Source organism: Mchenga conophoros, linkage group LG15, assembly GCF_057382185.1.
Source record: "Mchenga conophoros isolate Kocher_MC1m ecotype Shallow Benthic linkage group LG15, M_conophoros_male_GT1.1, whole genome shotgun sequence".
Lineage (NCBI taxonomy): Eukaryota > Metazoa > Chordata > Actinopteri > Cichliformes > Cichlidae > Mchenga > Mchenga conophoros.
Window position 1 is genome coordinate 18,995,450 of NC_140540.1, and position 12,157 is coordinate 19,007,606.

Below are 12,157 nucleotides of genomic sequence, written 5' to 3' on the forward strand. Positions count from 1 at the left end.
GTTTCCACGCTGGCTGTGACGGATACTTAAAAGCAGGCAAGATGGATATATGAGTGCAGAAGCCAGGAAGAGATCCAAGACCTGAAACATAAGGAGATTGCAAAGAAAGCGTCATGAAATCTGGAGGGAACCTCCAGGTTTCCACGCTGGCTTTGACGGATACTTGCAATCGAGTGAGAAGGATACCAGAGTGCAGAAGCTCAGGAAGAGATCCAAGACATGAACCATAAGGAAATTGGAAAGAGCTCATCGTGAAACCTGGAGGGAACCTCCAGGTTTACACGCTGGGTGTGACGGATACTTGCAAGAGGGTGAGATGGATACCAGAGTGCAGAAGCTAAGGAAGAGACCCAAGACGTGAAACATAAGGAGATTGGAAAGAAAGTGTCATGAAATCTGGAGGGAACCTCCAGGTTTCCTCACTGGCTGTGATGGATACTTGCAAGAGGGTGAGATGGATATAAGAGTGCAGAAGCTCAGGAAGACATCCAAGACCTGAAACATAAGGAGATTGGAACGAAAGCGTCATGAAATCTGGAGGGAACCTCCAGGTTTCCTCACTGGCTGTGATGGATACTTGCAAGAGGGTGAGAAGGATATAAAAGTGCAGGAGCTCAGGAAAAGATCCACGCCCTGAAACATGAGGAAATTGGAAAGACAGCGTCATGAAATCTGGAGAGAATCTACAGGTTTCCACGCTGGGTGTGACGGATACTTGCAAGAGGGTGAGATGGATACCAGAGTGCAGAAGCTCAGGAAGAGATCCAAAACCTGAAACATAAGGAGATTGGAAAGAAAGCGTCATGAAATCTGGAGGGAACCTCCAAGGTTCCACGCTGGGTGTGACGGATACTTGGAAGAGGGTGAGATGGATACCAGAGTGCAGAAGCTCAGGAAGAGATCCAAGACCTGAAACATAAGGAGATTGGAAAGACAGCGTCATGAAATCTGGAGGGAACCTCCAGGTTTCCACGCTGGCTGTGACAAATACTTGCAATCGAGTGAGACGGATACCAGAGTGCAGAAGCTCAGGAAGAGATCCAAGACCTGAAACATAAGGAGATTGGAAAGAAAGTGTCATGAAATCTGGAGGGAACCTCCAGGTTTCCACGCTGGCTGTGACGAATACTTGCAATCGAGTGAGACGGATACCAGAGTGCAGAAGCTCAGGAAGAGATCCAAGACCTGAAACATAAGGAGATTGGAAAGACAGCGTCATGAAGTCTGGAGGGAACCTCCAGGTTTCCACGCTGGCTGTGACGGATATTTAAAAGCGGGTGAGATGGATACAAGAGTGCAGAAGCTCAGGAAGAGATCCAAGACCTGAAACATAAGGAGATTGGAACAAAAGTGTCATGAAATCTGGAGGGAAATGCCAAGTTTCCACGCTGGCTGTGACGGATACTTAAAAGCGGGCAAGATGGATATATGAGTGCAGAAGCCAGGAAGAGATCCAAGACCTGAAACATAAAGAGATTGGAAAGAGCTCATCGTGAAACCTGGAGGGAACCTCTAGGTTTACACGCTGGGTGTGACGGATACTTGCAAGAGGGTGAGATGGATATATGAGTGCAGAAGCTCAGGAAGAGAACCAAGACCTGAACCATAAAGAGATTGGAAAGAGCTCATCGTGAAACCTGGAGGGAACCTCCAGGTTTACACGCTGGGTGTGACGGATACTTGCAAGAGGGTGAGATGGATACCAGAGTGCAGAAGCTCAGGAAGAGACCCAAGACCTGAAACATAAGGAGACTGGAAAGACAGCGTCAGGGAAATCTGGAGGGAACCTCCAGGTTTCCACGCTGGCTGTGACGGATACTTGCAAGCGGGTGAGATGGATACAAGAGTGCAGAAGCCAGGAAGAGATCCACGCCCTGAAACATGAGGAGATTGGAAAGACAGCATCATGAAATCTGGAGGGAACCTCCAAGTTTCCACGCTGGCTGTGACGGATACTTGCAAGCGGGTGAGATGGATACAAGAGTGCAGAAGCCAGGAAGAGATCCAAGACCTGAAACATAAGGAGATTGGAAAAAAGCGCCAGGAAATCTGGAGGGAATCTACAGGTTTCCACGCCGGCTGTGACGGATACTTGCAAGCGAGTGGGATGGCTATACGAGTGCAGGAGCTCAGGAAGAGATCCAAGCCCTGAAACATAAGGAGATTGGAAAGACAGCGTCATGAAATCTGGAGAGAACCTCCAGGTTTCCTCACTGGCTGTGATGGATACTTGCAAGAGGGTGAGATGGATATAAGAGTGCAGAAGCTCAGGAAGAGATCCAAGACCTGAACCATAAAGAAATTGGAAAGAGCTCATCGTGAAACCTGGAGGGAACCTACAGGTTTACACGCTGGCTGTGACGAATACTTAAAAGCGGGTGAGATGGATACAGGAGTGCAGAAGCTCAGGAAGAGATCCAAGACCTGAAACATAAGGAGACTGGAAAGACAGCGTCAGGAAATCTGGAGGGAACATCCAAGTTTCCACGCTGGCTGTGACGAATACTTAAAAGCGGGTGAGATGGATACAAGAGTGCAGAAGCTCAGGAAGAGATCCAAGACCTGAAACATAAGGAGATTGGAAAGACAGCGTCATGAAATCTGGAGGGAACCTCCAAGTTTCCACGCTGGCTGTGACGGATACTTGCAAGCGGGTGAGATGGATACAGGAGTGCAGAAGCCAGGAAGAGATCCAAGACCTGAACCATAAAGAAATTGGAAAGAGCTCATCGTGAAACCTGGAGGGAACCTACAGGTTTACACGCTGGGTGTGACGGATACTTGCAAGAGGGTGAGATGGATATAAAAGTGCAGAAGCTCAGGAAGAGATCCAAGACCTGAAACATGAGGAGATTGGAAAGACAGTGTCATGAAATCTGGAGGGAACCTCCAGGTTTCCACGCTGGCTGTGACGGATACTTGCAAGCGGGTGAGATGGATACAAGAGTGCAGAAGCCAGGAAGAGATCCACGCCCTGAAACATAAGGAGATTGGAAAAAAGCGTCATGAAATCTGGAGGGAACCTTCAAGTTTCCACGCTGGCTGTGACGAATACTTAAAAGCGGGTGAGATGGATATAAGAGTGCAGAAGCTCAGGAAAAGATCCAAGACCTGAAACATAAGGAGACTGGAAAGAAAGTGTCATGAAATCTGGAGGGAACCTCCAAGTTTCCACGCTGGCTGTGACGAATATTTAAAAGCGGGTGAGATGGATACCAGAGTGCAGAAGCTCAGGAAGAGATCCAAGACCTGAAACATAAGGAGATTGGAAAAAAGCGTCAGGAAATCTGGAGGGAATCTACAGGTTTCCACGCCGGCTGTGACGGATACTTGCAAGCGAGTGAGATGGATATAAGAGTGCAGGAGCTCAGGAAGAGATCCAAGACCTGAAACATAAGGAGATTGGAAAGACAGCGTCATGAAATCTGGAGGGAACCTCCAAGTTTCCACGCTGGCTGTGACGGATACTTGCAAGCGGGTGAGATGGATACAAGAGTGCAGAAGCCAGGAAGAGATCCAGGACCTGAACCATAAAGAAATTGGAAAGAGCTGATCGTGAAACCTGGAGGGAACCTACAGGTTTACACGCTGGGTGTGACGGATACTTGCAAGAGGGTGAGATGGATATAAAAGTGCAGAAGCTCAGGAAGAGATCCAAGACCTGAAACATGAGGAGATTGGAAAGACAGCATCATGAAATCTGGAGGGAACCTCCAAGTTTCCACACTGGCTGTGACGGATACTTGCAAGCGGGTGAGATGGATACAAGTGTGCAGAAGCCAGGAAGAGATCCACGCCCTGAAACATGAGGAGATTGGAAAGACAGCATCATGAAATCTGGAGGGAACCTCCAAGTTTCCACACTGGCTGTGACGGATACTTGCAAGCGGGTGAGATGGATACAGGAGTGCAGAAGCTTAGGAAGAGATCCAAGACCTGAAACATAAGGAGACTGGAAAGACAGCGTCAGGAAATCTGGAGGGAATCTACAGGTTTCCACGCCGGCTGTGACGGATACTTGCAAGCGAGTGAGATGGATATAAAAGTGCAGTAGCTCAGGAAGAGATCCAAGACATGAAACACAAGGAGATTGGAAAGACAGCATCAGGAAATCTGGAGGGAACCTCCAGGTTTCCACGCTGGCTGTGACGAATACTTGCAATCGAGTGAGACGGATACCAGAGTGCAGAAGCTCAGGAAGAGATCCAAGACCTGAAACATAAGGAGATTGGAAAGAAAGTGTCATGAAATCTGGAGGGAACCTCCAGGTTTCCACGCTGGCTGTGACGGATATTTAAAAGCGGGTGAGATGGATACAAGAGTGCAGAAGCTCAGGAAGAGATCCAAGACCTGAAACATAAGGAGATTGGAACAAAAGTGTCATGAAATCTGGAGGGAAACGCCAAGTTTCCACGCTGGCTGTGACGGATACTTAAAAGCGGGCAAGATGGATATATGAGTGCAGAAGCCAGGAAGAGATCCAAGACCTGAAACATAAGGAGATTGGAAAGAAAGTGTCATGAAATCTGGAGGGAACCTCCAGGTTTCCACGCTGGCTGTGACGAATACTTGCAATCGAGTGAGACGGATACCAGAGTGCAGAAGCTCAGGAAGAGATCCAAGACCTGAAACATAAGGAGATTGGAACAAAAGTGTCATGAAATCTGGAGGGAAATGCCAAGTTTCCACGCTGGCTGTGACGGATACTTAAAAGCGGGAAAGATGGATATATGAGTGCAGAAGCCAGGAAGAGATCCAAGACCTGAAACATAAAGAGATTGGAAAGAGCTCATCGTGAAACCTGGACGGAACCCCCAGGTTTCAACGCTGGCTATGACGTATGCTTGCAAGCGAGTGAGAAGGATAAAAGAGTGCAGAAGCTCAGGAAGAGATCCAAGACCTGAAACATAAGGAGATTGGAACGAAAGCGTCATGAAATCTGGAGGGAACCTCCAGGTTTCCACGCTGGCTGTGACGGATACTTGCAAGCGGGTGAGATGGATATCAGAGTGCAGGAGCTCAGGAAGAGATCCACGCCCCGAAACATGAGGAGATTGGAAAGACAGCGTCATGAAATCTGGAGGGAATCTACAGGTTTCCACGCCGGCTGTGACGGATACTTGCAATCGAGTGAGAAGGAAACCAGAGTGCAGAAGCTCAGGAAGAGATCCAAGACATGAAACATAAGGAGATTGGAAAAAAGCGTCAGGAAATCTGGAGGGAATCTACAGGTTTCCACGCCGGCTGTGACGGATACTTGCAAGCGAGTGAGATGGATATAAAAGTGCAGAAGCTCAGGAAGAGATCCAAGACCTGAAACATGAGGAGATTGGAAAGAAAGCGTCAGGAAATCTGGAGGGAACCTCCAGGTTTCCTCACTGGCTTTGACGGATACTTGCAAGAGGGTGAGATGGATACCAGAGTGCAGAAGCTCAGGAAGAGACCCAAGACGTGAAACATAAGGAGATTGGAAAGAAAGTGTCATGAAATCTGGAGGGAACCTCCAGGTTTCATCACTGGCTTTGACGGATACTTGCAAGAGGGTGGGATGGATATAAGAGTGCAGGTGCTCAGGAAGAGATCCAAGACCTGAAACATAAGGAGATTGGAAAGAAAGCGTCATGAAATCTGGAGGGAACCTCCAGGTTTCATCACTGGCTTTGACGGATACTTGCAAGAAGTTGAGATGGATATAAGAGTGCAGAAGCTCAGGAAGAGATCCAAGACCTGAAACATAAGGAGATTGGAACAAAAGTGTCATGAAATCTGGAGGGAACCTCCAGGTTTCCACGCTGGCTGTGACAAATACTTGCAATCGAGTGAGACGGATACCAGAGTGCAGAAGCTCAGGAAGAGATCCAAGACCTGAAACATAAGGAGATTGGAAAGAAAGTGTCATGAAATCTGGAGGGAACCTCCAGGTTTCCACGCTGGCTGTGACGGATATTTAAAAGCGGGTGAGATGGATACAAGAGTGCAGAAGCTCAGGAAGAGATCCAAGACCTGAAACATAAAGAGATTGGAAAGAGCTCATCGTGAAACCTGGACGGAACCCCCAGGTTTCAACGCTGGCTGTGACGTATGCTTGCAAGCGAGTGAGAAGGATACAAGAGTGCAGAAGCTCAGGAAGAGATCCAAGACCTGAAACATAAGGAGATTGGAACGAAAGCGTCATGAAACCTGGAGGGAACCTCCAGGTTTCCACGCTGGCTGTGACGGATACTTGCAATCGAGTGAGAAGGATACCAGAGTGCAGGAGCTCAGGAAGAGAGCCACGCCCCGAAACATAAGGAGATTGGAACGAAAGCGTCATGAAACCTGGAGGGAACCTCCAGGTTTCCACGCTGGCTTTGACGGATACTTGCAATCGAGTGAGAAGGATACCAGAGTGCAGGAGCTCAGGAAGAGAGCCACGCCCCGAAACATAAGGAGATTGGAACGAAAGCGTCATGAAACCTGGAGGGAACCTCCAGGTTTCCACGCTGGCTGTGACGGATACTTGCAAGAGGGTGAGATGGATACAAGAGTGCAGAAGCTCAGGAAAAGATCCAAGACCTGAAACATGAGGAGATTGGAAAGAAAGTGTCATGAAATCTGGAGGGAATCTCCAAGTTTCCACGCTGGCTGTGACGAATACTTAAAAGCGGGTGAGATGGATACAAGAGTGCAGAAGCTCAGGAAAAGATCCAAGACCTGAAACATAAGGAGATTGGAAAAAAGCGTCATGAAATCTGGAGGGAACCTTCAGGTTTCCACGCTGGCTGTGACGAATACTTAAAAGCGGGTGAGATGGATACAAGAGTGCAGAAGCTCAGGAAAAGATCCAAGACCTGAAACATAAGGAGATTGGAAAGAAAGTGTCATGAAATCTGGAGGGAACCTCCAAGTTTCCACGCTGGCTGTGACGAATACTTAAAAGCGGGTGAGATGGATACAAGAGTGCAGAAGCTCAGGAAGAGATCCACGCCCTGAAACATGAGGAGATTGGAAAGACAGCATCATGAAATCTGGAGGGAACCTCCAGGTTTCCACGCTGGCTGTGACGGATACTTGCAAGCGGGTGAGATGGATACAAGAGTGCAGAAGCTCAGGAAGAGATCCACGCCCTGAAACATAAGGAGATTGGAAAAAAGCGTCATGAAATCTGGAGGGAACCTTCAAGTTTCCACGCTGGCTGTGACGAATACTTAAAAGCGGGTGAGATGGATACAAGAGTGCAGAAGCTCAGGAAAAGATCCAAGACCTGAAACATAAGGAGACTGGAAAGAAAGTGTCATGAAATCTGGAGGGAACCTCCAAGTTTCCACGCTGGCTGTGACGAATACTTAAAAGCGGGTGAGATGGATACAAGAGTGCAGAAGCCAGGAAGAGATCCAAGACCTGAAACATAAGGAGATTGGAAAAAAGCGCCAGGAAATCTGGAGGGAACCTCCAAGTTTCCACGCTGGCTGTGACGGATACTTGCAAGCGGGTGAGATGGATACAAGAGTGCAGAAGCCAGGAAGAGATCCAAGACCTGAACCATAAAGAAATTGGAAAGAGCTCATCGTGAAACCTGGAGGGAACCTACAGGTTTACACGCTGGGTGTGACGGATACTTGCAAGAGGGTGAGATGGATATAAAAGTGCAGAAGCTCAGGAAGAGATCCAAGACCTGAAACATGAGGAGATTGGAAAGATAGCATCATGAAATCTGGAGGGAACCTCCAAGTTTCCACACTGGCTGTGACGGATACTTGCAAGCGGGTGAGATGGATACAAGAGTGCAGAAGCCAGGAAGAGATCCAAGACCTGAAACATAAGGAGATTGGAACAAAAGTGTCATGAAATCTGGAGGGAAATGCCAAGTTTCAACGCTGGCTGTGACGGATACTTAAAAGCGGGCAAGATGGATATATGAGTGCAGAAGCCAGGAAGAGATCCAAGACCTGAAACATAAAGAGATTGGAAAGAGCTCATCGTGAAACCTGGACGGAACCCCCAGGTTTCAACGCTGGCTGTGACGTATGCTTGCAAGCGAGTGAGAAGGATACAAGAGTGCAGAAGCTCAGGAAGAGATCCAAGACCTGAAACATAAGGAGATTGGAACGAAAGCGTCATGAAATCTGGAGGGAACCTCCAGGTTTCCACGCTGGCTTTGACGGATACTTGCAATCGAGTGAGAAGGATACCAGAGTGCAGAAGCTCAGGAAGAGATCCAAGACATGAACCATAAAGAAATTGGAAAGAGCTCATCGTGAAACCTGGAGGGAACCTCCAGGTTTACACGCTGGGTGTGACGGATACTTGCAAGAGGGTGAGATGGATACCAGAGTGCAGAAGCTCAGGAAAAGATCCAAGACCTGAAACATGAGGAGATTGGAAAGAAAGTGTCATGAAATCTGGAGGGAATCTCCAAGTTTCCACGCTGGCTGTGACGAATACTTAAAAGCGGGTGAGATGGATACAAGAGTGCAGAAGATCAGGAAGAGATCCAAGACCTGAAACATAAGGAGATTGGAAAAAAGCGTCATGAAATCTGGAGGGAACCTCCAAGTTTCCACGCTGGCTGTGACGAATACTTAAAAGCGGGTGAGATGGATACAAGAGTGCAGAAGCTCAGGAAAAGATCCAAGACCTGAAACATGAGGAGATTGGAAAGAAAGTGTCATGAAATCTGGAGGGAATCTCCAAGTTTCCACGCTGGCTGTGACGAATACTTAAAAGCGGGTGAGATGGATACAAGAGTGCAGAAGCTCAGGAAAAGATCCAAGACCTGAAACATGAGGAGATTGGAAAGAAAGTGTCATGAAATCTGGAGGGAATCTCCAAGTTTCCACGCTGGCTGTGACGAATACTTAAAAGCGGGTGAGATGGATACAAGAGTGCAGAAGCTCAGGAAGAGATCCACGCCCTGAAACATGAGGAGATTGGAAAAAAGCGTCAGGAAATCTGGAGGGAATCTACAGGTTTCCACGCCGGCTGTGACGGATACTTGCAAGCGAGTGAGATGGATATAAAAGTGCAGAAGCTCAGGAAGAGATCCACGCCCTGAAACACAAGGAGATTGGAAAGACAGCGTCATGAAATCTGGAGGGAATCTACAGGTTTCCACGCCGGCTGTGACGGATACTTGCAAGCGGGTGAGATGGATACAAGAGTGCAGAAGCCAGGAAGAGATCCACGCCCTGAAACATGAGGAGATTGGAAAGACAGCATCATGAAATCTGGAGGGAACCTCCAAGTTTCCACACTGGCTGTGACGGATACTTGCAAGTGGGTGAGATGGATACAGGAGTGCAGAAGCTTACGAAGAGATCCACGCCCTGAAACATAAGGAGATTGGAAAGACAGCATCAGGAAATCTGGAGGGAACCTCCAAGTTTCCTCACTGGCTGTGATGGATACTTGCAAGAGGGTGAGATGGATATAAGAGTGCAGAAGCTCAGGAAGAGATCCAAGACCTGAAACATAAGGAGACTGGAAAGACAGCGTCAGGAAATCTGGAGGGAACCTCCAAGTTTCCACGCTGGCTGTGACGAATACTTAAAAACGGGTGAGATGGATACAAGAGTGCAGAAGCTCAGGAAGAGATCCAAGACCTGAAACATAAGGAGATTGGAAAGACAGCGTCAGGAAATCTGGAGGGAATCTACAGGTTTCCACGCCGGCTGTGACGGATACTTGCAAGCGACTGAGATTGATATAAAAGTGCAGTAGCTCAGGAAGAGATCCACGCCCTGAAACACAAGGAGATTGGAAAGACAGCATCAGGAAATCTGGAGGGAACCTCCAGGTTTCCACGCTGGCTGTGACGAATACTTGCAATCGAGTGAGACGGATACCAGAGTGCAGAAGCTCAGGAAGAGATCCAAGACCTGAAACATAAGGAGATTGGAACAAAAGTGTCATGAAATCTGGAGGGAAATGCCAAGTTTCCACGCTGGCTGTGACGGATACTTAAAAGCGGGCAAGATGGATATATGAGTGCAGAAGCCAGGAAGAGATCCAAGACCTGAAACATAAGGAGATTGGAACAAAAGTGTCATGAAATCTGGAGGGAACCTCCAGGTTTCCACGCTGGCTGTGACGAATACTTGCAATCGAGTGAGACGGATACCAGAGTGCAGAAGCTCAGGAAGAGATCCAAGACCTGAAACATAAGGAGATTGGAAATAAAGTGTCATGAAATCTGGAGGGAACCTCCAGCTTTCCTCACTGCCTGTGCCGAATAGTTAAAAGCGCGTGAGATGGATACCAGAGTGCAGGAGCCCAGGAAGAGATCTAAGAGAGAGGGATTGGAAAGAAAGTGTCATGAATTTTTGAAATTTCTTTAAGACATTTCACTTCCCAAACCAGAAGCTTTTTTACCCCCTGCAAATGTCCTACGTTTTTTTTTTAGTTTAAGTGCTGAAGCTTCATGAAAATCTAAAAAAAAAAATGCTGTGGCGTTCCAACCTACTTAAAGTACAGCGACCTGAACTCTTTTTTGTTTTTCCCACAGTGCTGGGCATACACCGTGTGATTTTTGGCCCACTTTGAGCCAATTTTTCAGTCATGCCAGCGTTTTGGTGATCGCTCGAGTTTCGATGTGTCGTGCATCGTGCTGTATACATGGGTTAACGAGAAGCGATTAACACTAGAATTACTGAGCCTTTTTTCCCACCTCACGACCAGCTCCCGATAATCAGTCGTTTGGTCGTAAGACAGTGAGACCTTTTTGAAATCCTGTCGGCCGCCATGAGGATGTCACCGTAGCCTCTCACACTGCGCTTGCACAAACACAGAAATGAAAGTGAAAAAGACGGAGTATAAGGCAGCGGAAACAAGCAAAGTAAGCAGAACTTGTAAAACTTTGGCAGGCTCATCTGAGCCTTTTCCATGTGGCCTCACAAAATTATCACGACCACAACAACCATGAAAATATTTGGATGGACACTGCTGCTGAATCACAGCTGCCTGATCAATAATTTTCATAAGCAATTTAGCAAAGTTTATGGTGGTGGTGCGTGTCTGTGTGAGTGAAAGACAGAGAGGGAGAGCAAGGGACAGATTCTGCGTTATAACCTTGACGCATAGTGTGAGTACTCGGGTCGCATGGGGACGTATAGTGTGAGTACTCGGGTCGCATGGGGACGTATAGTGTGAGTACTCGGGTCGCATGGGGACGTATAGTGTGAGACCCTGCATCGTGACCCACGAACTTCTAACCCCTGCAAGTCAATCATACAGTTTGAGCAGGAGCGGAATAATGCTGGGGATACACTGTGCGATTTTTGGCCCATTTTGAGCCGATTTTTCAGTCGTGCGACCGTTTTGGTGATCGGCCCGATTTTGGCCTTCATCGTGCCTCGTGCATGGTGTAGTATACATGGGGTAACGAGAAGCGATTAACACCTCACGACCAGCTCCCGATCATCAATTGCTTAACCTACGAACTTCTAACCTCTGCGAGTCAATCGTACAGTTTGAGCAGGAGCTGAATCGCGCGACTGAAAAAAATCGCACAGCGTATGCCCGCCGATGCTGATGGAAATGGACGAAACGCAAAGTGAGACAAATGCGGTTTCTGACCTCTATTTATCCCCTCGATAGGTGTGACGTAACGGCCGCACTTCAAAGCACGACCAAACTTCAAAGCACTCAGCCTTGTGACGTGACATAATCTTCGTTCTGATGAGAGGGCTTTGGAGTTGACGTTACGCCGCAATGCATTGTGGGGGCGCGGCACCATTTTCGGGTCTACGAATCAAAACAAACACACTGGCTGTGTCCCAATAGTTGGGTTGCGGTCACGTGGTTCTGATGACGTCCGGAGGCAGCGCGATTTTTGAGTGGAGGGCGGAAGTAAACATGGAGGACACTGTGGAGAGTCAGGAGAGCAGCTATTGTGCAACTTTAGACCCCGTTTCTCGGGAGAGATATAAACAGATAGTTAAAAAATATATCTGAGAGACTGCACGCTTGAAGTACGCATTTTAAGTGCGGTTACGTCACCGCCACGCGACGACGGCTGTCCCAATTCGAAGTGTACTTCAAATGCATACTCCAAATGCGCCGTCGATCTCCCCAAATATCAAGCGTGGTGCGGTGCACGCTTCGTGGTCCCATATATCCCACAATTCATAGCGCGGCGGTGGGTGTGGATAATTTTGCCGCAAAATGCGACAGAAGGGAG